The sequence below is a fragment of the Lissotriton helveticus genome, chromosome 12 (genome assembly GCF_964261635.1).
Source record: "Lissotriton helveticus chromosome 12, aLisHel1.1, whole genome shotgun sequence".
Classification (NCBI taxonomy): domain Eukaryota; kingdom Metazoa; phylum Chordata; class Amphibia; order Caudata; family Salamandridae; genus Lissotriton; species Lissotriton helveticus.
Genome location: NC_136073.1, coordinates 53,703,268 through 53,730,485, shown reverse-complemented (window position 1 = coordinate 53,730,485; position 27,218 = coordinate 53,703,268). Strand labels below are relative to the sequence as shown.

Genomic DNA, 27,218 nt, shown 5'->3' with positions numbered 1-27,218 from the left:
TGAGACCGGATATTTGTTTGATGATTCAGCAACATTTAATTTGTTGGCAAAACAAACCATTGGATGAAATTTTGAGATACGCAAGGTATTGCAGTGATGAAATAGATTCCAAAGCAAAGAAACTAAAAGAGAAACTGATGATGGTGCAGATGCAGTCGGCTGGAAAGGGTGGACAGCAGCAACAGGGAACAGGGACAATGGGACGGAAATCAAATAGTCAGAATAAGGACAACGAGGAAAACCCGAGACCTAGAATAGACATTGCTACCTTGAAAAAAACGACAAAGTGTCACCAGTGTCACCGGGTGGGACATTGGAAACGCGAGTGTCCCTATAACCCTGAAAATGGAGAGCTAGAAGTAGAGGAGGAAGTTCAAGAAGTTCCAGTTCAAGGGGTGACAGTGACAAGGAGTAGGGTGGCCAAAGGGGGGACTTCGGTTCCACGAGCTCAGTTCCCGCAGCCACCAAAGATTACGACAGGGGGAAAGACCTATAGACAAATGCCTCTTTTTATAGACGAAGAAGAGTGTTACTACGTTGATCCATTGACGGGACGACGTGTAAGTAGAGAGGAGGACTGTACCCTCGGGGCAGTCCTAGAGGTGGATCCGAGAGGACCGTTTGTTGAGGCTGAAGTGGCAGGGTGTCCTACAACATTCTTAGTAGATACCGGAGCTACTCGATCAACTTTGAGATCGGCAGTGGTTCCAGATCTACCAATGTCGGGGGAAACAATTCAAGTGGTAGGAGTCGCAAATAGGAGAATGACTAACCCTTTGACGGAACCAATGCCAGTGAAAATAGGAAACTACACCGATGAACATCAGTTTGTAGTATGTGATTCTAGTCCTGTGTGTCTGTTAGGAAGAGACTTATTGTGCAAACTGAACTGCACAATATACTGCACACCTCAGGGAGTAGAGGTACAGACTACAGACGATGGTGCTACCTTTAAAGTTGCAAATTCGAGAGTATGCGTAGAACTGTATCCTACCCTGACTGTGGAGGAGCTTCCTTGGGACTTACGAGATACAGTGTCATCAGAGGTATGGGATTATACTGGAGAAGAGATAGGATTGATCAAAGGAGTAGAACCAGTGAAGATCATGGTAAAACCAAATGTTGAATATCCAAGAACGCCTCAATACAAATTGACTCCGGAGACGATTGCAGGAATAAAACCCGTAATCGACTATGATTCAACAGGGAATACTGAAGGAAATCGTGGGTAGTCCATGCAACCTCCCGATTATGGGTTTGCAGAAACCTAGTGGGAAATTTAGAATAGTACAAGATCTTCGAAAGATTAATAACATAGTTGTTTCATGTTGTCCAGTGGTACCGAATCCATCAGTGATATTGTTTCAGATACCATTCCAAGCTGAGTGGTTCACAGTGATAGACCTTTGTCAGGCTTTCTTTTCAATTCCATTAGATGAGGATAGCCAGTATCTTTTCGCTTTTAAGCTGGAAAATCGTGTCTTAACATGGTGTCGTATCCCACAGGGGTATACAGAAAGCCCATCAATTTTCAACCAGCTATTGAAGAAAATTCTTGAAAGTCTAGTACTGCCACAGAACTCGGTTCTGGTCCAGTACATAGATGACCTACTTGTTGCGTCAGGAACGGAAGAAGCTTGTAGGATAGATACCATCGCCTTGCTGAACCATTTAGCTGAAAATGGGCATAAGGTATCTCCGAGCAAATTGCAGTACTGTCTGACCGAAGTACAGTATTTGGGTCACCGGATAGAAAAAGGAAAGCGCAAGGTGTCACCAGATAGGATAGAGGCGATAATGAAGATGAACGCGCCTACGACACAGAGAGAAGTCAGGATGTTCCTAGGAATGGTTGGTTATTGCCGACAGTGGATAGCTAACTTTTCACTGAAAGCAAAACCTTTACAAAAACTGACGCACAAGGAGGTGAGTGATCCGGTACCATGGGACAAGGATTGTTTGATGTCGTTCCTACAGCTGAGAGAGGATTTGTGCCGTGCTCCAGCTTTGGGGATTCCTGATTACAAAAAAACATTTTCACTTTACTGCTGCGAAAGAGAGGGTTGTGCTTTGTCAGTTTTAGTACAAACTCATGGAAATGCCCGTAGACCAGTTGCATACTTTTCGGCTACTTTAGATCCAGTAGCCGCAGCGTTGCCCGGATGTCTCAAATCCGTTGCTGCAACAGGTGTCAGCATTGAAAGGTGTGAAAATATCATCATGGGACACCAATTAGTGGTGTATGTCCCTCATTCTGTAGAACTGTTAATGACCAGGACCAAGACACAGCACTTGACCAATAATAGGCTCACGCGCTACGAGCAAGTTATTCTTGCTGCGGAGAACGTGACCCTTAAGAGGTGCTCTGTTTTGAACCCTGCTACATTGATGCCACTTCCTAATGATATAGAAGGCGAAGAATGTGAAGATCACGATTGCCTTGATGTGACTGAACTATGCACCAAGCCAAGACCAGATATTGTGGATGAGCCGTTGACTGACCCTGATGAAATTTTCTTTGTTGATGGCTCATGTTTAAGAGACGATACTGGTCGGTTGAGAGCAGCTTATGCTGTTTGCACCATTGCTGGAGTTGTGGAAGCCGCTTGCCTGGAAGGAGTACACTCCGCTCAGGTAGCCGAAATCATTGCATTGACACGTGCCTGTTTAGCGGGTACCAAAATTAGAGTCACCATTTATACCGATAGCCAATATGGTTTCGGTGTAGTTCATGATTATGGGCAATTGTGGTCTCAGAGAGGTTACATGACCTCCTCTGGTTCGCCTATTCGAAATGGGGAATTTGTGCGACTGTTAGAAGCATTACAAGGTCCAGCAGCAATTGCGATTGTTAAATGTGTAGCCCACACCAAAAATACAGATTTTGTATCACAAGGTAATCGATATGCAGATGAAGTTGCTCGCTATTGCGCGGAGCAAGGATATTCTTTCACAGAAGTGGAAGTAGGTGAGACTCAGGAAAAGACAGAGTTAAACATGATGCTAGAAACAGTTGATACTTGGGAGGATTTAAAAGACATGCAAGAGAACGCACCTGATTCTGAGAAAAAGGCATCGGAAACAGCAGGTTGTGTGAAAAGTGAAATGGATTTGTGGGTTTCAGCAGATGGAAGGGCAGTATTACCTGATGAATTAGTGAGTCCAATGGCACGACAGATACATGGTCCAGTACAAATAGGAAGAGATGCCATGCTGAGGTTGTTTAGGCAGACTTGGTATAACCCTAGATTTAGGATTGCAGCTGAAGCAGTGTGTCAGAGATGTGTCACATGTCAGCAATTGAACATAGGCAAAAGAACACCAGTTAAAATGAGTCACATTGGGAGGTCTGGGGGGCCTTTCAACCGAATGCAATTAGATTTTATTGAGATGCCAAAAATCAACCGCCTTAGGTATGTTCTGGTGGTTGTATGCATATTTTCCAGATGGGTCGAAGCATACCCTACACGCAGGTGCGATACACTCACAGTAGCAAAGTTGTTGCTTAGAGAGTTGATCCCGCGCTTTGGGGTGCCGACCTCCTTGGAATCAGACAGAGGAACTCATTTCAACAGTGAAGTTGTGAAGATGCTTTGCTCTGCATTGAACATTGATCATAAGTTGCACTGTAGCTATCGACCAGAGGCTTCAGGCATCGTGGAGCAGATAAACGGAACCCTAAAGTCCCGAATAGCCAAAGTATGTTCATCAACGTCCTTAAGCTGGCCTGATGCTCTGCCCTTGGTACTCATGAGTATGCGTAGCACACCAGACAGGAGGACAGGTATCTCTCCACATGAGGTTTTAATGGGGAGTGCAATGAGACTGCCGTCTGTTCCAACTACAGCTTTGTTGAATATTACAGATGACCTGATCCTGGATTACTGCAAGGGACTTTCTGATGTCATTCATTCTGTGTCTCTTCAGGTGCAGGCTGCTGAAGTTCCATCTTCAAGAGACCTATGTCACGACTTGTGCCCTGGTGATTGGGTACTGGTTAAAAAGCACGTCCGGAAGAACTGCCTAGATGTGCGTTGGAAGGGGCCCTACCAAATAATCCTGACAACGAATACTGCTGTAAAGTGTGGAGGGCTGCCAAACTGGATCCACGCTTCCCATACTCGAAGAGTTCCAGCACCCTTAGAAGAGACAGCTCCTCTCACAGATGAAAATCCAGCTGTGGACGGCGAACCACTAGAGGGGAACAGTCAAGCTGTGGGGGTGTCGGAAGAAGTTGGGAGTGCTACAGATCCAGAAGAAGAAAGACAGGACGACAGTGAAACTGAAGTTGCCACCGAAGGAGAAAGTTGCTGTGAATACGGCTCGGACACAGATCAAGACAAGAGTGATCAAGAACCGAGTGTGAGGGCAAGAAATAGGAGAACAAGGGGTGGAGAAGCTAGTTGGCCTGAAAGAAAGAAGAGGCCGAGCTTGAAGCCAACTCCAGAGAGAACTCTTGTTCCTATATCTGAAGACTCGGATTTGGTCGAAGGTGCACAAAGACAGGAACAGGAAGGTCCGAGAAGATCGGGGAAGGTGCGAGTGCCCTGCAGAAGATACGCTACTCCTGAGTGGACCTACCTAGCAGCAGATGTCCAGTGCACGGAGATCCAGGAGGGTGAGGGAAGTGACATTAACCAGTACTGACCCAATCATAACAGTGGAAATAGTGTTGTTGATACCCGGAGTGGAGGTAGAAGGGTTGCTGATACTCACTGTCCCCAATCCTCCTTATCTGAGCAGGATAAGAGAACTGGTTTTAAACCGAATAGAAATTCCGACTTTTTGTTCAACGAGGCCAACACATAAGGACCAACACATGAGGAGATCATTCTTCGTTTGGAAATATTAGAATATGTGATTAGAGCCGCTGGAACACGCTTGATTCCAGACTGTTAAAGACTTTGTAAATAAACAGATTGAAAGATGACCTAGCGCCAAGTGGAAGAAGAAGAAGTTTAGGGACTTTCCATTTAGTGGAAGGAGAAGGGCTAGGGTTGTCTGTTGCTATAGAACTCAAAGACTGATCTTGCAGAAGGGATTGTCAGCTTCCAGGTGTGGTTCGGACAGGCTGAGTAAGCAAAGAGAAGAGACTTTGTGTTGTGAAAGAAAACCAGAACTACACTGTCTTGAGATCATGGAGGCCGGCAACCCTAACCGCAGGACAAAATGCATAGTAGGCACACTTTTAGTGGGAGTAATTTCTCTTATAGTTTTAGTAGTTACTATATCATATGTAGTGGGACATGAAAATGAAGAGAAGGCAACGAAAGAAGCAAAAATTGTATCAATACCGAAACCTACTACTACTGCTGGTCAAAGGGGGACAATACAGAGAAAGATAAAGCTTTACTAGCAGCAGAGACTCGTAGGTTACATGTGGATGAATCAAAGGGAAATTTCAAATCAAATGCATATGCTAAATTGCTTTATGAATATATTGATGCTATGGAGGTAAAGAATTGCTACGTTTGCATGCAATTGCCAGCCTCTGTAGACGAAGGTATTAGATATCATCATCTTCCATTGACTTATGGAATCACATGTAGTCTGTTGCTTAGTATATTTTATGAACGTGATGGTTTTGAGTATTATTTTTCAAATTTTGATGCTGTATTACCAGAAGTTCCAAACTACAAGCACATGAACAAGTGGGATTATTATAAGAGTGAAGATAGATTAAAGAAATGTTTCATTCCTTGGAAAACGTTGGATACTTCACATGCCCGAAGAAATAATTTGACTTGTAAAGTGTCAGAAATTGAGAAAAAGTTTATAGGACAGGTGGATAATCGATACAGGAGACAGAAGATCTTAAAGGCTTCAGGCCAATGGAAAACAGATTGGACCGAGGAAGAAAGGTCACACCAAAGAAAGGGTAGTAATGGTCCAATAGCTTTAGATCGAGAGAAAAAGGGGAAACTGTGTATATATAGGGGTAAAACCTATTATGAGAATGTGTTTGTGGGGGAAGTAAATTGTGAACATGCTTTCCAATTAGAATATTATACCAAGGATTTCTTGAAGGAGATGCAGGTGATCCCGAATGTGTATTTTGTTTGTGGAAGAAATGCATACGTGAAACTATCGGATAATTGGTATGGATCATGTTATTTAGCAATTGTCTTCCCCAAAATATACCATGCTGAGGATATGGAATTTATAGGAGGGAGGAACTCAAGCTAGAGGGAGAAGGGATGCAAGCTATGAGGAAGTAGTTGGAGACGTATTTGATGCTATGTTTCCTCTTTTAGGGATAGCACTGAATGATGTCAAGATTAGAAGATTGGCAACAGTTGTAGATAGGTTGTCCGCCAGTACTGCTAGATCATTAATGCTGGTGGAGGGAGAGATGCAATCGATAAGGGCAATGGTTCTTCAGAACCGACTTGCTCTAGACGTTCTGTTAGCCAAAGAGGGAGGAGTCTGTAAGGCTTTGAAGGTTCAGGAATGTGGTACTTACATTCCAGACAATTCAAAACCTCTAGAAAAGTATATACGGAACATCACTGAAATTCATCATGAGATTGAGGATTTGACACAGGTAAATGTGTGGGAAAAAGTAGGTCATGGAATGGGTAAAGTTGGAGGTTGGTTTGCCAACCTAGGAAAGGGTTTCATTTGGTACATACTGAAACCTATCATCATAATAGTGATTTGTATAATCACCTTGTGGGGATTGGTGCGGCTGTACCAATGGTATAGATCAAATAGGTTGCAGAGATCCATGAGAGAGCAGGAGAGGAGATTAGCTGCGATGCAGGACAATCAGTACAGGAGTCTGAGGGCTCTAGAGATGAAGAAACGAGGGAGTACTGCAACGAGTTCTGTATGAAACGGCTCCTTGGTTCACTGTCGAACTAAAAAGGGCCAAAGCCACTTGCAAAAGGTTGGAACGCCTCTGGAGAAGAGAATATAATACAGAGAGTAAACAACTTTACAAAACTGAATTAAGTAAATATTCCAAATTGATCAGATCAGCAAAGAGTAAATGTCTCAACGACAGAATTTCGAATGCAAATAATCCTGCTAAAGAACTCTTTGCCATATACAAAGAAATAACGGTCCCTAATAGACTATTGGCCCACGATACGCTGTCCGATGAACTATGTAACTCCATCGCAGATCATTTCATAAACAAAGTAGACAATACATGCTTCATTCAATAAAACACCTGTGTGTCCTATACAGGGGAACATGATAGACAATTGCCCGGAAAGAACTATGCGATTAAATAGTTTTGCGGTGCCTGACCGTCAGTCAATGCTTCGCATTGTCAATAGTGTGAAATCAGGCTCACCGAATGATGCTGCTCCCCCTAAATGCTTTACCGACATCACAGATGTATTATTAGGGCACACAAGTCATCTTATCTCTCTCTCCTTCCTTGAAAAGCTAGTACCTGAACCTTGGAAAAGAGCTCAGGTGATTCCATTGAAAAAGAAAGCTAACCTGAATATGTCTCAACTGCAGAACCTACGTCCAATTTCTCTGTTGCCATTCTGTATGAAAGTGGCAGAAAAAATTGTGAACATGCAGCTCATGGATTATCTGGAGCAAGGCCAATTCCTTCACCCTACTCAATCAGGCTTCAGAGCTCAATATTCCACTGAATCGGCAGTCCTTTACTCTACTGAACTACTAAGGCAAATAGCCGACAAAGGCCAGACAGCAGCGCTTGTGTTACTCGACTTAAGCGCAGCTTTTGATACTGTGTCACACTCCACGCTGCTGTCACGTCTATCTGAGATCGGAGTTGAAGGAGACGCATATGAGTGGCTAAAGCCATTTCTGGAAAACAGAAATTTCCAGATCCACTGTCCGCCATTCAAGTCCACTCCCAGACAGCTGAAGCACGGGGTTCCACAGGGCTCAAATCTGAGCCCTACTTTGTTCAATCTGTATATGGAACCCCTTGCACGCATAGTTGAGTCCTTTGGTGTTAATATTATAACTTACGCCGACGATACGCAACTAATGATTACACTCAGTCAAGACGGTGAATAGACAGCAACCAACTTTTCAGCTTGTCTTTCAGCTGTAGCGAGCTGGATGAATGGTAATTGTCTGCGTCTTAATGGAGACAAGACCGAAGTGTTACTCGTTGGGAAGGTTCATTCAGTGTGGTCATCAGACTGGTGGCCTGCAGAACTTGGCCAGACCCCTGTCCCTACGAACTCAGCCAGAAATTTAGGAATGTTACTGGATACCAATCTTTCGTATGTGAAGCATATTGAAAAGGTTACGGGCAAATGTTATGCTGTTCTTAAAATCCTGCGTAAAGTTCTGGACCTAGCACCGATGAGCTCTAGGAAAACTCTTGTACATGCCTTAGTCACCCCCCATCTGGACTACGGCAATGCCCTTCTTATAGGGCTGAGCCAAAAAGGCTTGAGACAACTCCAAAGAGTCCAGAATATGGCTGCCCGCCTAGTCCTCAACCTCCCCCGTAGAGCATCAGGGAAAGATGCTTTATCTAAACTGCACTGGCTCCCTATAAAGGAGCGTATACTCTTTAAGGCCATGTGCATTTCCCATCGAATTGCACAAGGGAAAGGTCCTCCCTATCTGAACAAGCTTCTTAACATCTACCGCCCGAAACGTCATTTAAGATCACTGGGCAGCATGCTGTTTTCAGTCCCTCGCATTTTCAAAGCTAAAATGGGCGGCCGCTCATTTTGCTATTTAGCAGCCTCCTACTGGAATAGACTGCCTCTTGAATTGCGGATGGAACCTTCCGAGAGGAGATTCCGCATGAAACTTAAGACGCATCTTTTTTCTACTGATTAATGATCTATGTTGTGTTGGAGATTTCACTGCTCTGGCTGGTTTGAGGGTTTTGTGAGGTGGTTCTATAGCGCGGGGACACACTGTTAGTGTAACCAGGCGCTTAATAAATGGTTTTATTATTATTATTATTTACCTCAGGGATGGTGTTGTGATGGTGATGACTACTAAAAGAATAGAAGTGCACCATATTTACAAGCACGTTGCATTAGTTTAGTAAAGATTATATAAGAGTGTCGAATTCATAGAGTGAAAATATACAAGAGTGTTTAATTAAAATAGAATGCATATATCAGTGTGAAAAGCTAATGTAGAAGTGTGTAGAGATGTTGGAATAATGTTGAAATCCCATGTTATGTGGCTGATGTAGAGGAGAATGTAATACTGCTAAACGTAGAAATGTTTAGGCCACATGGCAGTTCACAGAGAATGAAAGGTGCTGTTACACTCTCACATGATATGGTTTTTAATGTTGTTGTAGTTCAAAGTATTATTTATCATAGAACTGAAATATATGTTTTATAGAAGTGTTTCATATAACCATTGTGTGTAATAAGTTAGAATACTGTTTAGACTAAGAAATTAAAGGTTTACAGAGTGCACAGGCCTGTTTCATGTAATTCTAATAGGCCTGAATAGATAAGGTCATTTCTTTTGATCTGCATGTGTTAGAGGAATGGCATGTTAAGCATAAATTGCGGAGCCTGCTCGAAGGTTTACGACTTAGAAGATACGGTGGAGGCCGGAATTTGGGGCCCACTGTACAAGTGTCTGTTTGCAGGTGCGAGGAGGTTCCAATCAAGAGAGTGATGAATAGAGTTTTGTTCAGGGAGTCAGGCACAGGCCTGGAGGAGGCTTCAGGAATTTCCTGGGGGGTACCGTCCTGCCGGAGAAGAGCCTGAGGAGCAAGGTCAACGCTAACGATGGGCCCAGAGGAGTATCTGCATGGAAAATGCCAGAACCGACACCACGTGAGGGGCGTCTCTAAAGGGCGTTTCTATTGTAAATGTGATTTTTGTATTAGGGACAGCAACCCTGGGTGGAGTTAGGGCAGATGGTCTGAGGAACCTAAGAGAGCGGATGGGTAGGCAGATAGGGTAACTGCGAGACACCGATTCACAACGAAGACTAAGGGAAGTGAGTGATCTTCTTTGGAAGTCACCACGGCTGACACCTTTTTAGGTTAAGATTCTGCTAAGTAGGGATGTCACTTAGTCTAGTGTAGGGACAGTCTAATCTGGATTTTCTTCCTTTCTGTAAATGACTCACAAGTTACAGCTTGTGTCTATTCTTGCAACTCTGATGATTTTTGAATTTGTTTTGGTCATATTCTGCTGCCGACTAAGAGCATTTAGAAAGTTTACGTTTGTATTGATACCAGTATATCTTTTGAACCTTATATTGAGATGTTTGTATCTCCAGTTAACTTTGGCTTTATAATAAAACTTTTAAACTTATTCGTAGTAAGTGGTTCTTTAGAGTGGTGTAAGTCCTTATTGATTGACCTAGTAGTGGATTGCCTTTTACTCTATGACAGGTATCAACGGTTCAGTCGACCTGAGTTGGGATCTAGATTTATAGCAATAGATCAGAAATCCCGCCGTATCAGAGCTGATCAAAACCTTAAGAGAATTCTTGATGCAGATTCTCGGCAAAAACTATCTTAACTTAAACTGCAACTTACTTACTCCTTCCCACGTATTAGGCTTAGGTCAGCTACACCGGGGTCGGCGTATCTTAGAAGCACCAGTTGAGTACGTTTAGTCAATGATTTTATGTATGTATATATTTTATCTGTTTTAAAGTATCATATGGCTCAGAAACCATATCAATGCTTTTACAGTATTATTTCATAATACTCTTTTTACTGTACGCACTTTACTTTATGACAAGTATTGCAATTGTGGCAATTCCTTTCTCTTGCATGAGAAAGAAGACTGCTCAATAAATATCACCTTTTATTGAAAACGCCTGTCTCTATTTCTCTGCACTCCTGGTGAAATTAAGCATGCACGATTGGCTGAGTGAAATAGCTGTCTATTGTTTTCACACGACTCTGGAGATCTACTTCTTATTCTGGGGGGAGCAAAGTTGTCATGTTTATGTGGTTGTCAGAAACTAATCCCTTCTTGTCTAATCAGGAAAGTTAACTCCTTCCTGAACATTCGAGAGAGTTTCTAGTGACCTCTGAGCTAGCTGGCAAAACTAATTAAGTCTAACATATTCAGTAGAGACCTAGATGACCTCAGTCTTACGTCTAAACTACCGTTTATGTTATTCCAATGCGCAGAGCCTATTGGGAATATAGGAACTACACTACACCTTCCCTCCGGGCTGTCGAGGGCTTACCCTAGGGGTGACTAGGAATCATTTAAATAGGGAGTTATGGTCCTTGCTTGTGGTTTATCTCACTAGGTCGAAATGACAGTTTAAAACTTCACATGCAGGCTGCAATTGCAGGCCTGAAATGTTTAAACAGCTACATAAGTGGGTCGCACAATGAGTGCTGCAGGCCAACTTGCAGCATTTAATTTACAGGCCCTGTGTACATGTAGTACCACTTTACTAGGGACTTGCAAGCAAATCAAATATGCCAATTGAGTCTAAAGCAATGATTTAGATATGTCATTCTTTGGTTGGTCTTTGACGAAATTCTTTACCTGCTTACCTCCTGTTTTCGCTAATTCCTTTTTGTTGGCCTTAGGACTCTTAGCACTTTAAAACTGACCAGTGCTAAAGAGTCTTCGCTTCTCTCCTAAACATGGTAAAATTGGTTTCTACCCAAGTAACATTTAATTTACTTGCAAATCCCTTGTAAAGTAGTGTACCATATACCAGGGGCTGTAAATTAAAAACTAAAAGTGGGCCTGCAGCACAGACTGTGCCTCCCTCACAAGTAGCCCTTCAAACCTGTCTCAGGCTTTCCAGGGCAGGGAGTTGTAAATGATAAAAAGTAGGCCAGACATGTACTTTTAAGTGCTGCATGCCCTGGTAGTGACTAACACCCAAAATCATTTTCACTACTGTGAGGCCTACTTCTCCAATAGGTTAAAATTGGGAATTCCATAATATACTGCGAGCTGTAATTCCGGATTAGAAAGGAATAGCCATGTCATTTTTTAGCTTTGGAATGGTAATGATAAATCATCTTTAATGGTGAAGTTGGATTTACTATTACCATTTTAGAAATGCCACTTTTAGAAAGTGGGTGAAACATAACAGGAGTGGGACCCATAAACCACATCGGGATTGGGTATAGTATATACGTAATAAACAATATCCCAACAGGTATCAGTTCAAAGACAGTTATGCAAACGGGTGTGGTCATGACAAGCTCAGCTCGTCATGAGCACCTGAGAGGTATATGCCATGACCAGCTGAGCTTGTCATGAGCATGGAAGGGGTTATCTGTATACCTTGATGTAACTTTGGTGATTAAAAACCTTAAGACAAACCAATTGAGTCTCCTTGTTTCCTGTTCGTGTAATGCTTTGTGCATACATGCATAACTGTCTTTGTACTTATACTTTTAGAAAGTGGACATTTCTCTGCTCTGTGTTCCTGCAGCCTCCCTCAACCCATGTCTGGGGTGGATGACAGCTACTTTGTGAATTTCCTCAAAACAGCCACAAACACAAGAAGGTTAGGTGTGATCAAGTACTCATCTTCATTTTGATGGCTCTACCTGGGCAGTGAGGGAGTGTGGGAAGAGCCGACATCTGAATAGATAGTGGACTTACTCCACATAAAAGGTCTGATTATCCTACACAGAGTCTGGAACCAGGGCTGAGGAAGAAAACGTACTTGTGCACTAAAAAGAACATTCTCTGAAGTCGCTCCTACTTCAAAGGCAGATTTAGGTATAAGTACTGGGTCTTTGACCACATTATATCTGATCCTGGAACTACAACTGGACTATCAGAAGAGTTGCTGTGCTGCATCAAGGACTGACACTGCGGTACTGCTGACCTGGAAGGCTGCTTTTCTCTTGTGCAGTCCTGCTGCACTGACTCTGCTGAAGAAAGCTAGACTCTGCTTGTGCACCAAGGTGATCTCCAAGGGTTTGTTGGATTGCCTCCTGTTGAGTGAGACTCCGGGATATCAAAGTCTCTACCAATGCTCTTGTGGCTGGTGCACTGGAAGCAGATCCAGATACTTTCTTCAGAGGCATCAATGCATCCACTGACTGCGTTAGCAGAAATCGCTGCATCATCCCTCTGGAAGGATCAGAACCAGGGAGATCACATCCACTGCAGGGCCTGTCGAACCGGACGCATGGAACTGTGCTTCACCGCACAGTAGCTTGAGATTGGCACATCCTGTTGACTGCACGGAGAAACCTGGTGCATCACTTCAGAACCAACACCTCTCTGCTTTGTCTACAGAACAGATGTATCACCATTACTGCGCAGAGAAAATAGATGCATCATCTACTGCAGGATCAACCTGTTGCTCAACCGCAACCTGCATCTCGCAGTCGAGACTAGGATAAATTACTTTGTTCACCGGGGCCTGCGTGGGTCCTGTGGCCAGCCTGCACTCCATCGCGATCGCCCAGAACTATTGACGTTGCCCCAGTCAACCGCGACCAGGTAACACCCATTAGTACTTATAGCTACTAAGCGCTAGAAGTATGCATTATTAAAAAATTCATAACTCAACTTCTACTTATTTGATTCTAGTGATGATGGTCTTGATAAATAAAATGATCTTCTGTTTTTCTAAACCTGCGTGGAGCTTTTCCTGGTGTTTTCATTGAGTTACTGTGTTTACATGTTGCACAAATACATTACATGAGATATTGCCTCTTTAGATAAGATTGATTGCTCTGTGCCAAGCTACCAGAGGGTGAGCACAGATTATCTTTTAGAGTATCACTAATTATATTTTAAAGACAGCTGTTATCCTATGCGACAGGTAGACATCACAGTAGTAAAAAATAAATAAAGGAGCTTTTCACTACCTGGACACAAAACTTAACATTTTAATTACAATGCACCCCATCCTATGGGCTACCCAGGGGATACCTTAGGGGTGACATATGCAATAAAAGGGGAGTCTAGGGCTTGCAATGGGGTTATACTGCCAACTCAAATTGACAGTGTAAAATTGCATTCAGGCTGCAATCGCAGGCCAGAACAGGTGTTATATTGCTACTTAAGTGGATGGCACAATACGTGCTACAGGCCCATTGATAGCATTCGTTTTACAGGCTCTGGGTACATGGTATACCACTCTACAAGGAGCGTATAGGTAAATTAAATTTGTCAATCGGGTGTCAGCCATCAAGCCAGGTTTAGGAAAGTGAGCACATGTGCTTTAGCATTGGTCAGCAGTTGTAAAGTGCACAGAGGTCTAAGGCTAACAAACCTAGGCACAAAAATGAAGGTAAATGGACAAAACGTTTGGAGGAAGACCACACTAAGGACGCTAGGTCTAACATATGTAAATTACTAAATAAAAAGTGTGAGCAGCAATTTGTAAGACGGCATAGCCTGACATTTGACCTCTATGATAGCACCACAAATGTGTTGTGATAAAAACAAAATATACAGGCATCTGTTACCCTTCCACTTTCTGGACCCTGGTCTAGTTATTTTGGGGATGCTGCAGCACCCCTACCTGAGGCGTCTATGCAGGAGATCATTTTAAATGAGCTGTTAATCTTGTGACATGGTGTCACTGTGTAAGCTGGCAATTTTGACTTAACCAGTAGAGTTCTCAAGCAACATGTACATCTTGATGCTGTCACAAGCTCTTTTGCTTGGCATGTACTGAAAGAACATCAGCTTAGAACATGATCCGGGTCTCATCGATAACTATATTCTTTCCTGCAGTACAGATCTCTAGAAACTTGGCAGAGTAATTTTCCACAACAAGTTGAATTTTGAACAACCTGCCCGGTCTGGGTGGTCCAAAGGCAATACAGGGCAATCATTGAAATGCAACATACACTACAGAATCAAACGCCTCTCTCACTACGTGACCGGTGTCATGCTAGATGTTGCCCAAAATACATGAGTAGACCAGTGGCCTGTACGGTTTGTGCACTATTACCACATTGAGCGTGAGGCTCATGAATATTTTCAACTCTCCAAGTACAGTGGGAGTCCTCACGTTTACCCTAGAGGAGGCCCCCATAGTGCCTTTATGCTCCCCAAGTTTGGCATGCAAATGTGACACCATTTCCCAAAAGAATCCTTCATCTAGAAAAAATGTATGTTGTAGTTCACCCAACATCATTGGTGTGGTTTTTCCTTCAACCTTTTGCCTTCCAGCCGCCTGTGGTTGGTGGCCTTAATACTCTGCAGACATTACCACTGCTAAGTAGTGCTAAAGTGCTTGTACTATCTCCTTTAAACGTGGTAATGTTGTGTTTGAAATTGGGTTTCTGGTTGGCATAGGTATGCACCCAGTCCAAGCAGGAACCACATTCTTAGGGTAAGCTAGTTAACTTTAGATTGGGACTAGGTATCGCTTTCATGTTTGGTAGCTATAAAGTTATAATGGAAAATTCTCTTGAATGGTAAAGTCCGATTTTGCCCTTTAGCCCTTGGAGTCACCAGAGTGACTCCAAGGGCTAGTTTGCCGGCCTCCTATTCAGAGCCACATGGATTTAAGTGCTGTCCGTGCTCCACCACGGTTGGCCATATTATTCAACTTTGACCCGGTATCACACAACTATATTCAATGGTTGTCGCTTTGACTTTTGGGCGCTGGCTTTTACTAAAGTCTTTAAATTCATAACTCTGGTTCTATTGATTTGATTTTGGTGTTAAATAATTTAACATCTACTCTATTTTTTTTAATGGTGTGGAAGTTTTCCTTGCATTTTCACTAATACTGTATGTGCACTGCATTCATACTTTCCGCATTGCCTTAAAGTTAGGCCCGACTGCTTTTTGTGTCGGGCTACCTAGGATTAGGCACAGGTTAATATAGTGACTGGTGGTTCACCCTGAAAGAGATTGTGGCTGTTGCTTTACCAGGACTCACACCCCAGTCAGCCAAGAACCCAATTTCTCATTGTCTATTTTTCTTTAACTGAAAACTTAAAGCATTTTGTAAAGTGGACTACATGGCAATCCGGATGGGGTACAAGAAGTGACGAAGGAAATGCTGTGTGTTTCTAATATACAACATTTAATTAACTAAATACACTAGACAAATATTTAGAAACAAAATCAGCAGCTAAGGATACAAAAATCTTTTATTCTGAAGGGTGGTGCGTTCAAAGATTGGAGTAGGTTCAAAACAAATTTTTAAAAAACACTTGATTTGGTGATGTGCACATTTTAAATATTTGCGGAAACATGATTTTACTACATTGTTCACGAGCAATGGCATTATCAGTTAAACTGCACTGTCAGTGCTATTTTTTGGCCAAAAGAAATTGATGTCCTTAAATAACAGTGCACTATCCCACCAAGCTTCAGTGTCATACTTGTGACTGTGTGCTCCAAAATGCACCACCCGCTACATACCACACCCTAACCACTCCTGCTGAATGCGCATCGCTCACTATACTTATTCTTTGTGCGATACTTGGTCTTTTCACAATCCCTGTGACTTCAGTGACGTAACATTGATGGCAGCACCCCCAGTCTGAAAACTGTTCCAGTATCACTTGTCTCTCAGTGAGCAGAAAATATACAGGAACATTCAGAAATCAAGGTGAGCTAGAAAACACTGCATGCAGTGGGTTTGCAGCTCATCTGTAAAGGTGCTGAATATGAAATCGATGCTCTTACTTTTATATCACAAAGGCATGGAAGGCAGCCCTTTCTGCAAGGTATTCCTAGGTGGTTTAGGCAGAGAGGCACCATTAGTGCAGCACTTAATGCAATTCAAAATGTCTACCTTTCAACCCTTCCTAAAATACAAGGGGACTTTATAACTTCACCCAAAATATTCTAGGACTGGAGTTAGAATAGTACATTTGACCTTCCATTGTCTGCCACGTCCACTGCTGCCCCGAGGGCGCAGGTGAAGACCAGAAACATCAACAAGGTCTAGCAGAGATGGATAGAGTGGCGAACACCTATACAGAGTGCCTAGGTGCTCATTTGAACCAGATTTGACCCCTTAACCCTACAAAGGCATGCATCCCCGGCGTCTCCCGGTGTTGGAAAGAGCCTATTGATTGGTTTGTCTGTCTGGGTAGGGGGGCTGAAAGAGACTATACCTTAAAGCACATAAGCACCACCTTTTCACACACAATTCCATTCAGGATCCCAAGACTTGTGTGCAGTCCCTGGTGGGTGCTCCAGGGCTCTGCTGTTACTACTGCCTCACAAGGACCTCATTTGCAGTTTTAGGCTCCAAAGGAAGCTAGTGAGAGCAGACACTGCATTATTTTTAACTTCAGCTTTAGCAACTGTACTGAGTTATTCAGGCCTGCACACACCCCGTTGAGGTAGGAAATCCACAGTAAGAAGCTGTTCCTCCTTTTTTGTAGCTCCTTTTCTGCTCTTGGCGCTACTTATGAGACTGCCGTTTTTGATTTGCTGTCCTTGGTCTCTTCTAAGCCCCCTACCCCTCTTGAACTTCTGAATTCCCTTGGCAGTTTCATGGAGCCAATCCTGCAAGTGGTTATACTCAGCAGAAAATAAAAATAGATGTTTAAACAGCTCCATAATTGCTCTTTTTTCAGTTCCTAAACTTTAAAGACCAAATTAGTAAATTCTTAACAATGACCGTAAGAAGATGCCACGTGTGAATATACTGCCCCGGTTTGCATTTTACGCCTTCTTACTTTCCCTAAGAGAGTTTTCATTTTCTACATCGTGTGTTTTTTTTGGGGGTTTTTTTTTAAGCTATTCACCTAGAATCTGTAGAACCCTCAAATTCACATAAGGTTTCTTACCTTAAGTGAGTCTCACGTGATATTTTGTATTTTTTGATAGTTACAGAGGTATTGTGTGGGCATATTTGGGTTGTCCTTTTGTTGAATGGATATGTGCACTGCAGGTGACCCGGCCAACAATGGCATGGTAGAGCTGTAATCAGATCAGGAATTCAAAGCCGTTTTCCGAACAGGCAGGGCTTTACGTGGCCTGGGTCCTGCCGGTGCTCTGCCGTCGGCAGAGCCTAAAACCAGATGCTCAGACGGGTCCCTATCCGGCTCTCCATTTTTGCCCTCAACATCAGGGTGAGAAAAAACCTCAACTCTGCAGCATTACCACGTCTCAAAGCCTTTGATGTAACTTCACAGAGACTCGTCTTAGTTCTTTCACTGTCTCATTTCAGAACTGAAGTATTTTTAATATTCTAAACAAAGCCATAGTTGTTGCTTATTTATCTTATGCAACTAACAACCATTGACAAAGCCAATAGTCCTGGGCTTCTTGTGGGTGTAATGTTACTTATTGGATTATATAACTGGATGCAACGACCGAAACAGCAAAATATGGGGGAGGCGGGGGTAGAGTACACTGTGCTAAGCACAGATTTTTAGCTTCTGTGTTTTAAGCCACGCCCTTAATTACATCGGCCACGCCCCTTCGCCCCCCCCAGGTTTTTCATCCCACTTAAAGCCAGTCACGCCTGTGCAGGTAAGAGTGGTGGTATTTCAATTAACGAGGACTAGAGAAAATTAAGTTATTTTTTACTTGTCATCTGTCGAAATACCCCCATGCGGCATCACCACTCTTACCTGGACAGGCCTCCGCTGCTTAAAACCCTGCGAACAGGGGCCCCAGAATAAGTTTCTCCCAGGGTTTCCATAGTTATTAAGCTATCCATGCATTGGTGAAGAGAGAAGAACACATGCTGAGCGAGGAATATGTCGGTACAAAAGGGGTGGTGATGGACGGAGCATCTGAACCAATCAAACACTCACACCCAGTCAACAGATCTGGGTTTAATACATCACCGTTATTTAGCCCACTCTGCCACCCCAGTTCAGACATGGCCATATGCAAATCAGTCTGACCCTGTGCCTCATGGGAACAGTCCAGCCCGAACTGCCAAGCCATGCCTTCTTCCCTGGACCGGAAACAAGCTTCCCAGGACCGGTTTCTGGCATTTCAGCCGTCTTCAGCCAGGCTTGCTTGAATCCAGTGGCAAAGTGAGCAAGGGACTCACAGTGATGGATTAAACCCAGATCTGTTGACTGGGTGTGAGTGTTTGATTGGTTCAGATGCTCCGTCATCACCACCCCCTTTTTGTACCACTTTGTTCGCCATGAGCGAGGAATAAGTAGCAGTGAGAAGGAGAAAGGGCACTTTGCAATGGCGAGCTTGGTAGTTTGGGGGCCTGGACAAGTGTCCACTTCGCCTACGCCTTGAGCAGTTCGTCACGCCCCCTGAGAAAATAGCTTTGCTAACAAAAGTATTGATCGAGCATGCTAACCAGAGCCATCCTTTACGAGGTTCGTAACCATTCTTTGGAACAAGCTACGCTCGTGCGCAAAGCAGCAGGGTCCATTGTGCGCGTTCACCTGTCATTACGGTGCCCCGAGTTCAATGAAACGAGGAGTGAGGGAACCCTCCCGGTGCGCCTGGACTCGTCATTCCAGTGTGCCACGAAGCCTCCTCACCCCCAAGGGGGTGGACAGCTCACTTCTAGCGTGGGGCGGCGTTTAGTGTGGCTGATTATAAGGACCTCAGCTGAGGATACAAACATAGATTTTCTGTCACTACCTTTCTTCACCTTCCATCCCTTACGTTTAATGGGTTTCCATTTAATGGGACTGGCGCTTTCCTCTTTACAGTTTTGAGAGGTAGGATTAAGTGCGCATTTTTTTGGGCTGCGGGGGATTTCACAAGCGGGCCCGGGCCACGCTCCAGACACCTTAAAGTTTAAGGTCTTCAAACTTTTGGATGCCGAGACCCCCTTGTAAAACCTTTTTAGGCGTAAGGACCCCGTTCCGACAAAAGTTTCTAGAAACTGGTACTCCTCATCATCAACAACTATTGACAACCATAAATGCGCCTGTTAGACCTCATCACATCCATCCATCCATCCTTCTTCCATCCACCCTTTTATCCTTCCATCCATACATCCTCCCTTTCATCCTTCCATCCATCCATCCTTTACCTCTCCACCCTTCCATCCATCCATCATTCATCCACCCACCTTTTCACACATCCATCCATCATTCATCCATGCAACCTTTTATCCTTCCATACATCCATCCATCCTCCCTTTCATCCTTCCATACATCCATCCTTTACCTATCCACCCTTCCATCCATCCATCCATCCACCCATCATTCATCCACCCACCTTTTCACACATCCATCCTTCATCCATGCAACCTTTTATCCATCCATCCATCTTTCGTCCATCCACCCTTTCATCCTTCCATCCATACATCCATCCTTCGTCCATCCACCCTTTCATCCTTCCATCCATACATCCATCCTTCATCCACCCATCCTTTCTTCCATACATCCATACATCCATCCTTCAACCACCCACCCTTTCTTCCATACATCCATCCACCCATCATTCATCCCCCACCTTTTCACACATCCATTCATGCATCATTCATCCATGCAACCTTTTATCCATCCATCCATACATCCTTCCTTCATCCATCCACCCTTTCATCCTTCCATCCATACATCCATCCTTCATCCATACATCCATCCTTCATCCATCCACCCTTTCATCCATCCTTACATCCATCTGCCCTTTCATCCATCCATCCATCCACCCTTCATCCTTCCATCCTTCATCCATCCACTACATGCAAGGAGAACATGAATAAATCAAATAGCAAATTTCATGTTCATGACTAATAGCAGCAGACATAGGCAAGTATTGCGCTCAAACCATAAAGTAGGAAGCAAATGCACACCGTTTGCATTTTAATCCAGGGTTAGTCTTTCCAAAATCGCTCTAACCCACAGGTTTTATACAGCTCTTAGCAGCAGGCACATTAACGTACTCAAATATGTTCCCATAATGTGTGTAACTTGGAGAACGCGGCTATTAGCCATGAGTTTTTACCTGCCCACTTGTGCCAGCACTGAAAGGAAGGGGTCTCAGTGTGAGAGCAATAGTTATACTAATAAATTTTAAGAAAAATTAAACGACAATGAATGAATCCAACATTGTTTTAATTCACAATGAGGAACAATATAGAGAATATATTAACATTTTCTCAATGCATAAAGTAGGTTGAACAGTGCCCTGGAGGGGAGGGGGGAAGGTGAAGTGAGGATGGTGTGGTAAAGGTATTGTGACAATAAAACCAAGTGAATATCAAAAAGTTACATTTGTGTTTACATTACACTACACATAGGATGATTCGCTATACCAATGTATACAATTGTCATACTCCAATAGTGCAATCAATGTCGAATGTAGGTAGGGAGTTGACTAAAGGGAGACGTTGTCGACGTTTCGACCCTCTGATTATCGCAGGGTTAGTTGAGCCCTTGCAGTGGGGTCTTCTTCAGGACAGGGAAACGGGCAGGCAACCTAATAAATACGTATATATAGAGGATTATTTACTAAGGTGGCGGAATATATCCATTTTAGAAAAAACAATTGGAATGGATTACTGTAGCACACATCAAAGAGCATACCGTTAAACTTGGCACTCTGTCTTATCACTGCTTAAGTCGTCAGGATTAATTATCATAACTGAAGTTAAAGAAAATGAAATGTAATTAGAATTAAGAATTTTATGGGGGGCATTTAGCACGACAAAGGAATCATAATAGATAGCAAATATTCTCACCGAAAATGAGTCAGTCCATACTTCGATGGAAATAAATAAGGGAGAGTCGGAGAAAGAGGCCAGCCGTGGGGCGGCGGCACAGACAATTTCTGAAAAGAAACGATAGTTTAGATTATAGGGTGTGTCATGGATATATTGCATCCAATAGAATATTATAGGCATTTAAAGGAAGACGTCAGCTTACCAGCGTCGTCCGAATGGATCAGCGATGATTGATACGTCGCCTCGTGCCAGTAATTATCTAGAAAACCGGTAATAATCTAACTTAGAGACTTGCATAAAGTAAACTGCCAACTCATATTGGCATTACAAGATCATTCAGGCTTACCGAGTTAGTCCGGCAGGATCAGTGATAGCGTGGTATAGGGTTCAACCTCGTTTGGTTAGTTGACCTGTAAATTATATAGCGCAATAAGTTTCCTTGGCCATTAAACACAGAGTCATACTGCTTAGTTCAATCGATAGTAGTGGGATTCAACCTGACACAAAGTCAGACAGAGCTTACCGTTTGCCGATTAGATCGGGTCACACAAAGCGCTGGCGTCTAGCGTAGCGAGGCAGACTTCCTGGTTAGGAAAGTAACCGTGGAAACGGGGCACGTGATCACCACGCTGATAATAGAGCGCGAAGACAGACCAAGGTTGACGATAAAGTTAAATTTAAAAACCGGCGATATGGAGGGAATTAAATTCAAGGAGCATGTAACTGCACCCTAATAATATTCCATTAATTTAAGTTGTGGCTTAATATGTGGTATCAAACTGTTGCCAATACATGGAGAATCGAAGTAACCATGGTGACTGGAAGCCGAGCAATGGAAGGCTTATTCTAAAAATCGAATAGCAGAGACCTAGCCAGTACAAAGGGGGCGTTGTAGCTGGATTAACCCCGTAATGAATACAGATTCATTTAATACAAAATTAAAAAACGATACACATATGGAATTGCATTAATTACAATGTGGATAACTCATGTCTGGATTAGACCCACGAACCAATCACGAACAGGTATTACTATTAGGTAGAGCATTAGCATTTCACGGGAGCATTACTATATGTGCAATGTTACTGTTTGGGGAGTACCCCTCACATGAGGGTAAAGTCCCACTCAGTACCTCACATTAGGAGTACAGTGGACTAATGCAGACTAACCGAAAGAAAACTTAAGGGTAGCTGAAAAGTCATCATAATCGTTGTGACCATCGGTGTGTGATCACTTTGCAGTCAAACATAGAGAGTACACATAGTTGGAAGGCGTACCTCTCACATGAGGGTAAAGGCCAATTGCAATAATTCGGATCATAACCGTGTGTGTTAACAATAAGTCAATACCTATCATGGCAATATTGCTAACTGTGAAAAGGAACTGTCATACTCATTAAGCCCATTTTGAATTGAATCAAAGCGAAACATCCATTTAATTTCGCGGATATTCAGAATATTAGTGATGTTGCCACCCGTGGTCCCAGCACTGCCTTTTCCAATATCACAGGCACACACGGTTATGATCCGAATTATTGCAATTGGCCTTTACCCTCATGTGAGAGGTACGCCTTCCAACTATGTGTACTCTCTATGTTTGACTGCAAAGTGATCACACACCGATGGTCACAACGATTATGATGACTTTTCAGCTACCCTTAAGTTTTCTTTCGGTTAGTCTGCATTAGTCCACTGTACTCCTAATGTGAGGTACTGAGTGGGACTTTACCCTCATGTGAGAGGTACTCCCCAAACAGTAACATTGCACATATAGTAATGCTCCCGTGAAATGCTAATGCTCTACCTAATAGTAATACCTGTTCGTGATTGGTTCGTGGGTCTAATCCAGACAGGAGTTATCCACATTGTAATTAATGCAATTCCATATGTGTATCGTTTTTTAATTTTGTATTAAATGAATCTGTATTCATTACGGGGTTAATCCAGCTACAACGCCCCCTTTGTACTGGCTAGGTCTCTGCTATTCGATTTTTCGAATAAGCCTTCCATTGCTCGGCTTCCAGTCACCATGGTTACTTCGATTCTCCATGTATTGGCAACAGTTTGATACCACATATTAAGCCACAACTTAAATTAATGGAATATTATTAGGGTGCAGTTACATGCTCCTTGAATTTAATTCCCTCCATATCGCCAGTTTTTAAATTTAAATTTAACTTTATCGTCAACCTTGGTCTGTCTTCGCGCTCTATTATCAGCGCGGTGATCACGTGCCCCGTTTCCACGGTTACTTTCCTAACCAGGAAGTCTGCCTCGCTACGCTAGACGCCAGCGCTTTGTGTGACCCGATCTAATCGGCAAACGGTAAGCTCTGTCTGACTTTGTGTCAGGTTGAATCCCATTACTATCGATTGAACTAAGCAGTATGACTCTGTGTTTAATGGCCAAGGCAACTTATTGCGCTATATGATTTACAGGTCAACTAACCAAACGAGGTTGAACCCTATACCACGCTATCACTGATCCTGCCGGACTAACTCGGTAAGCCTGAATGATCTTGTAATGCCATTATGAGTTGGCAGTTTACTTTATGCAAGTCTCTAAGTTAGATTATTACCGGTTTTCTAGATAATTACTGGCACGAGGCGACGTATCAATCATCGCTGATCCATTCGGACGACGCTGGTAAGCTGACGTCTTCCTTTAAATGCCTATAATATTCTATTGGATGCAATATATCCATGACACACCCTATAATCTAAACTATCGTTTCTTTTCAGAAATTGTCTGTGCCGCCGCCCCACGGCTGGCCTCTTTCTCCGACTCTCCCTTATTTATTTCCATCGAAGTATGGACTGACTCATTTTCGGTGAGAATATTTGCTATCTATTATGATTCCTTTGTCGTGCTAAATGCCCCCCATAAAATTCTTAATTCTAATTACATTTCATTTTCTTTAACTTCAGTTATGATAATTAATCCTGACGACTTAAGCAGTGATAAGACAGAGTGCCAAGTTTAACGGTATGCTCTTTGATGTGTGCTACAGTAATCCATTCCAATTGTTGTTTTTCTAAAATGGATATATTCCGCCACCTTATATATACCTCTATATATACGTATTTATTAGGTTGCCTGCCCGTTTCCCTGTCCTGAAGAAGACCCCACTGCAAGGGCTCAACTAACCCTGCGATAATCAGAGGGTCGAAACGTCGACAACGTCTCCCTTTAGTCAACTCCCTACCTACATTCGACATCGATTGCACTATTGGAGTATGACAATTGTATACATTGGTATAGCGAATCATCCTATGTGTAGTGTAATGTAAACACAAATGTAACTTTTTGATATTCACTTGGTTTTATTGTCACAATACCTTTACCACACCATCCTCACATCACCTTCCCCCCTCCCCTCCAGGGCACTGTTCAACCTACTTTATGCATTGAGAAAATGTTAATATATTCTCTATATTGTTCCTCATTGTGAATTAAAACAATGTTGGATTCATTCATTGTCGTTTAATTTTTCTTAAAATGTATTAGTATAACTATTGCTCTCACACTGAGACCCCTTCCTTTCAGTACTTAGATTACCCAGGTCTCAGTGACTTGCTTTGGGTTAACCCTGTCCATATACCCCACTTGTGCCAGCAGCGCTAAACGGGAGATGGCTCCCAGGCGCTATAAATCATCATCAAGGGCAGTTGTGCGTAAAATAAGGCTGTTTACTTTTACGTTAATCGCTGCAGGATGTTTGTTTTCCTTATTCAGTATCACTTCCGAGTCTCATTCCAGGCACACTGACCTACAGTCCGGCAGTCTCGTCTACCTGCTTGCTTATCTTGTATTTCCCCCGTAGGCCCCACCCTCTTCCCCAGAAAGGCTCTGCTTGAACTGCTAATAAATGTGCTACACCGTTTGCACTTTTCCAGCCTCTGGAACTCCAGCTTTTAAACTGCAAGAATAAAGCTGCCTCTGATTTGAAATCCCAAGTTTCCAAACTGTGTGCTTGGTGCACATCTTTTCGCGGCGCCCCTGGCTACTTTCAATGGCGCACTGGGGTGCCCTACAGCCTCCTCCCCGAGCCACCCCACCCCGCTCCCCCCTTTTGTATGTGAGCCTGGCTGAAACGGCTTCAGGGACACACACACACACCCGAGTACTTGACAGGTCTTTAAAAGACCTTTTACTTGTTAATGAGGCTTTGTTGTTTTTCACGCCTCGGTGTGAATTAGGCCCTCCACCGTGAGCACCCTCAATCAGCCCGACGCCACTAAGGCAAACTAACAATCTGCTACCCCCTTCCCAGGACTCCACGACCCCCCTGGGGGTCGCGCCCCACAGATTGAAGACCTCTGCGGCTTAAACCGACCAGGTTGAAATGTCGAATTTTACTGCAAATTGCACCTCAGGCTCAGCTGCCACGGGGTTTCCGCTTTCCTCTCCCTCCTAGCGCGTGGTCATTTTCTTTAAATGAGCCAAAGTCCGATGAGAAAAAGTAAATGCCGGTGGACCCCAGCTGCAAGCACCAGCTCATATCAGGCACTGGGAGGAATGGCGTATTTCCTGACCCTACCGGAGTAAGCTATACCATTATTACTCACTTTCTGCCACCACGTTTCTACAGATCAAAAATAAAGTCCCCGCGCACTCGCTCTGAATATCAAACTATTGCTCGCCATAAACAGACTGCACTCACCGGCTTTCTGTACTCGGCTCCGACGCTGCTTCTGAGACACCGCCTCGTTCCCACACGGCTCGACCCTTGGCCGCGTGCGCACCTGCGCAAACAATTCGGGTAATCGCTCTCAATGCAAACTTCTCGCCCAATCAGAACACGCAATTAGCTCACGAGCCTCACCTGCCCTCCCATGCGCCAATCGGAAGCCTCCTCCTCTTCACGAACCTTAGCCACTCCCCGCGCAGAATCCGCAGGTGCGCCCAGGAGCGCCACGCGCTGCCCCAGGTGCAAGGCATTTTTTCAAGACAAGCTTGCATAGTGCTCCCGCCGAAGTGCACTCTGGGAGATCCAGTCCAGTTGGAAAGTATTACAGCCAACGCGCCTCAATACAGCCATTTAACGTTCTCGTTACCCCTAGCCACACACTACACAGCTATGTTGCTGATTTCTTGCAACAGTGCCACCCCTGTTAAGACTGAGACCACCGCTGCAAGTGTACTGCAATCCTAGCCTCACTGCTGGTCCTCCCTGCTCTGCTCAGGTGCAGCACCGAGGCTGGGACTACAGCACCCGGCGCGCACTCTGAACCGTTTTGAAGAAGTTGCCACCTGTGGGCCTGTCTAGAGCAGTGGACAGGTTCTTAACCCTTGGGCCCGGGACCCCTGGGCGCCAGCGACGGCCAAGAAAATGAAATCATGTTAATAGATGAAAAAAGAAAATATAAAGAAGCAAGATGTAAGATTCTGCATTTTAAAATGTTCTGTAAATGTAAAGGTATTTGAAATCGGAGTCTAAAAATTAAGTTAGTTTCCTCAAATTCATTAGTGGGACTAGTGCAAGTGAATGGAAACAGAATATAGTATGGGCTGGGAGTGGCCATAATTGAATTTAGAAAAGCTCCAACATTCCCATTTAAAAAAAAATATTTCTTATTGTTCTTATTGAATTAAATATTTAATCAATTGTGTGTTTGTTTGGTAAATGCTCGTTTCTGGATATTTTGTGTATTGTTTTGCAGCTCAAATAATCAAGAATGCTCAGGTCTTCAAGGAATAACTCAGTGTGGGGTGTTCAGATTCCAATAATGGTTCATTGGGGGATCCCTGGGTTCC

The 27,218-nt window shown here is 43.5% G+C and overlaps 1 long non-coding RNA gene across 2 annotated transcripts in view; it reads right to left on the bottom strand.

Moving 5' to 3' along the window:
• LOC144798854 (uncharacterized) overlaps positions 1 to 26,247 on the bottom strand; it is a 216,632-nt gene extending 190,385 nt beyond the window's left edge. For both annotated transcript variants that reach the window (XR_013603678.1, XR_013603679.1), the window contains exon 1: positions 26,125 to 26,247. This is a non-coding gene — a long non-coding RNA (uncharacterized LOC144798854). The remainder of the gene's footprint in view (positions 1 to 26,124) is intronic.
• Between the last annotated feature and the right edge of the window lie 971 nt (positions 26,248 to 27,218).